The 3,830-nt window shown below is 45.3% G+C and overlaps 1 protein-coding gene across 1 annotated transcript in view; it reads left to right on the forward strand.

The window, feature by feature from the left end:
• The first annotated feature begins 1,700 nt into the window (after positions 1-1,700).
• The window catches only part of Galntl5 (polypeptide N-acetylgalactosaminyltransferase like 5), a 44,917-nt gene continuing 42,787 nt past the window's right edge, over positions 1,701-3,830 (forward strand). The window contains exon 1 of the mRNA XM_021191366.1: positions 1,701-1,885. The gene's annotated coding sequence lies outside the window, so the exon portion shown is untranslated. The remainder of the gene's footprint in view (positions 1,886-3,830) is intronic.

Consider the following 3,830-nt stretch of genomic DNA (forward strand, 5'->3'; position numbering starts at 1 on the left):
CAGGAAGTAGGAGTGGGTGGGTTGGGGAGCAGGGGTGAGGATGGTATAAGGGACTTTCAGGATAATATTTGAAATGTAAATGAAGAAAATATCTAATAAAAAAAGAAAGACAGCTATTTCTTATGGAGGTTCTTTCTGGGCTGATGAAATTAGCCACATTTTTGTGACTTTTGTGAATATACCTACTTCTCTGCTTCTGAGGGTGAGTTTAATGGCACGTGAGTTTTTCTCAACATAAAATCCCATCTATTACCCTTGACCTAGTTAAGAGCCTTGCCCTTTCTCAGAAAGAATTTACTTATTAAACCAAACCATAACCTAAGTTCTAAGGAGAACTTTTTCTCCTTAACTCTGAGAATCTTTGAAGTGTGAAACCCTTTAGAGAGCAACCCATGAGTATCCAGATGCCCTGGCCCCACACAGTACCTAGTTCCTGTCTCACCCTCTGGTTGTTCTCAGTGTAGATCAGTTTGGCACCTTCTTAAGTGTTGTGGCACCCTGCATCTTGCTTCTGTGTCTGAGGTGTCCTGCTCACATGCATGCCCACAGCTCGTCCATTCCCACTGTGGTGCTGGGATGGAACACAGGGTTCCGTGCTTGTTAGACAGGCACTATACCAGCTGCACCACACCCACAGCCCTGTCCATTTCACTCTGGCTGGCTTTTGTATTATCCCAGTCCATGGATACTGAGAAATTGGCTGGTTGGTTGGTTTTGTTTCCATTGCCAGGAATCAAACTCTTATGTGCTAGGAAAATGTACGTGACTGTGTGTGTGTGTGTGTGTGTGTGTGTGTGTGTGTGTGTGTGTGTATACAGGCAGAGATAGCTACACATGTACATGTATGTGTATATGAAGGTTGGTGTGTGGCGTCCTCCCTCACTGGTTTTTTGTTTTGTTTTTGAGGCAAGGCTCTCACTGAACCTGAAGCTTACTGATTTAGCTAGACTGTCTGGCTAGCAAGTTCCAGGGCTCCTCCTGTCTCTGCCTTTCCTGGGCTAGGGTCTCAGGTGTGCACTGCCATGAATGGCTTGTATGTGCATGCTAGGGTTCCAGACTCAGACCCTTATGCTGTGTGGCAAGGAGTTTCCCAAATAAGTCATCTTCCCCGTCCATTCAAACATGTTCTGCATTAATATCATTGATAAATGAAATAGAAGTGCTTCCTATCTAGCTTGTGCAGATGAGCATCCAAATTTATGCTAGGGGTTGTCCAGACCTTCATGCTCTAGGGAAGGGTCTAGAAGAGCCCCAGCTCACCACTTCCTCTATTGGGCTGATACAGGGGTGTGGTGGTTCTAAGTCTCCAGGGGGAGGGGTCCAACCTCCTCTTACTCCAGCAGAAGGGCTCTCTCAAGTCCTTGGCTGATCTTATGTACTGCCATCTAAATGTTGAGCAATGGATTAGAAAGAAAAAATTAAAGGCGTCAGGCAGCCCTTGGTCTCATATTTCAGTTTCTTGAGGTATGGTGACAGCTGTTTTGTTAGTTTCATTTCACAAGAGCGAAACATTAGGCCAAGCCTGCATACCCTGGGTTTTGACCTTGACTCGCATGAAGCTTTCTGTTTCCTTAGCTGAGGAGGAATGTCATTCAGACAGTAGTTATGATAGGTCCCTTTGGATTCTAGCTTCCTGGACTCTAACTGCTTGCTAGACTTCCAGACAGAGGCCTCTGTGGGCCAACAATGCCCTGTGTGATGTCACTGGGCTTTGAGGGCCAGCCTGTGGTGGCCTGTTGAACACTCTGTTGCTGTAAGGCAACCCAGCATGATCTAGCACCACCTAGAAAATTACATCTTTTCATCATTCACAGACCTGATTCCACTTATGACTCTGGTTGTCAAATAACTTTAAAAGCTGCTGGAAAGGCAGCCTCATTGACAGGTAAGGAGCTAGGCCAGAGTAAGAGACTCAGGAAGTCCAGGCACCCGGACCAGTACAATCAGTGGTCTGTTGGACATTGGCTAGTGTGGACTCCGCAGAGCAGTACGGAGACCGATTTACCACAGAGAAGTCTGGCTACGCCTCACTTCTGGAAGATACTGTGTAGGCTCCAGTTCCTGAAAGGGGAATCTGTGACATACTCGTGTGAGCTCTTCATATTTATTTAAACTCAATGGAAGGAAGGCCTTTGAGGAATGAGGTTACAGGTCCCATCTGAGGAGCAGTGCTGGGAAGATAAAACATTGCAAAATGTTTTCAGAAAAATTAGTGGTGGCATCGATCAGAAGCGAGGTCACGCTCTCCCGACACTAATCTCTCCCACTTATGTGGGGAGGATGTGTGCCCACACAGATCATCATACTTTTACATTTTTTAAAATTTATTTTTAAAGGAGTGAGAGTTTTAGCTTCCAATTTGAGGGGATAGATTTCATAGTGATGGGGAAAGCACAGAAGCACTGTGGCAGGAGAGAGAGGTGGCTCATCACATGGCGTTCACAGCCATGAAGTAGTGAACTCTGGTATTCAGGGCTTCCTCCTCTCCATTCACCTGGGACCCCAGTCCACGAAATGGCACCACCCATATTTAATGTGGATGTTTCCACCTCAATTAACCTAATCTGAATTATGTAGATTCACTAGGAGCTTCTCTCTCCAATGATCCTAGATCCTGTAGAGTTAACAATATTAACTGTTACAGGTACAGGGACTCTGACAAGGCCCCTTTAATAAGATATGCTGATAGGCAGGCAGCTAATTCCAGCACCAACGAGACAGAGGCGGGCAGATCTCTTGAGTTCTAGGCCAGCCTGGTCTACAAAAATGAGTTCCAGGACAGCCAGGGCTACACAAAGAAAAAAAAAACAAAATTAATTAATAAAAAAAATCCATAAAGTATGCTGACAAGGCATTTTATAATCATTGGTTAGGAAAAGCTTCACACACACATAAATGCACATGTGCACATGCACACACATGTGTACACACATGTGTGTGCACACACACGCAATGCACTCCTTTGACAGTTTTGTGTATTACACTGAATTTTAGTTATTTTCACTCCCATCACCCCCTCATCCTCCCCTCCTGCTGGAAACCCTTATTCTTTGTAAAAGTCTTTATCCTCCTTGCAAATCTATTCTCTGTGTGTCACCCACTGAATTCAGCTACAGCTGAGTGGGAGCCACCTTTGTTTCTTGAGACAAGGCTCACTGTGCCTGCAGCTCACTGGCTTGGTAGACTGACTGACAAGCTCCAGGAATCCTTGCCTCTCCAACCCTCCGGGACTATAGTATTACAAGTGTGTGCTGCACTCTGGCCCCTTCTTCCTTCCTCCCATCTTTCTTTTCTTTGTCTTTTTTTTTTTTAAGATTCATTTATTTTATGTACATGAGTACACTGAAGCTGTCTTCAGACACAGCAGAAGAGGGCATCAGATCTCATTACAGATGATTGTGAGCCACCATGTGGTTGCTGGGAATTGAACTCAGGACCCCTGGAAGAGCACTTGGTGCTCTTAACTCTCCAGCCCTTGTTTGTCTTTTTTAAGATCCATTTTTTGTGTGTGAGTGTTTTGCCTGCATATATGTACATTAATTACTCCTAGTATCCTAAGAGGCCAGAGGAAGGGATTGGACCCTGGAACTGGGACTACAGATGACTGTGAGCTGCAGTGTGGGTGCTGAGACCAAATCCAGGTCCAGAGCAACTGAGCCAGCTACTCTCCAGCCCTGATGTACCTGGCTTTTGCTTCTACTTTTTTTGTTGTTGTTGTTTTATTTTTGCACCTGGCTTTTATGTGGGTTCTAGGGATAGAGCCCAAGGCCTTGTTTGCAAAGCAAACACTTACCCAATAACTCTAAAGTGAGAGAGAGAGGCGGGGGGGG

Source organism: Mus pahari, chromosome 2, assembly GCF_900095145.1.
Source record: "Mus pahari chromosome 2, PAHARI_EIJ_v1.1, whole genome shotgun sequence".
In the NCBI taxonomy this organism is placed as follows: Eukaryota; Metazoa; Chordata; class Mammalia; order Rodentia; family Muridae; genus Mus; species Mus pahari.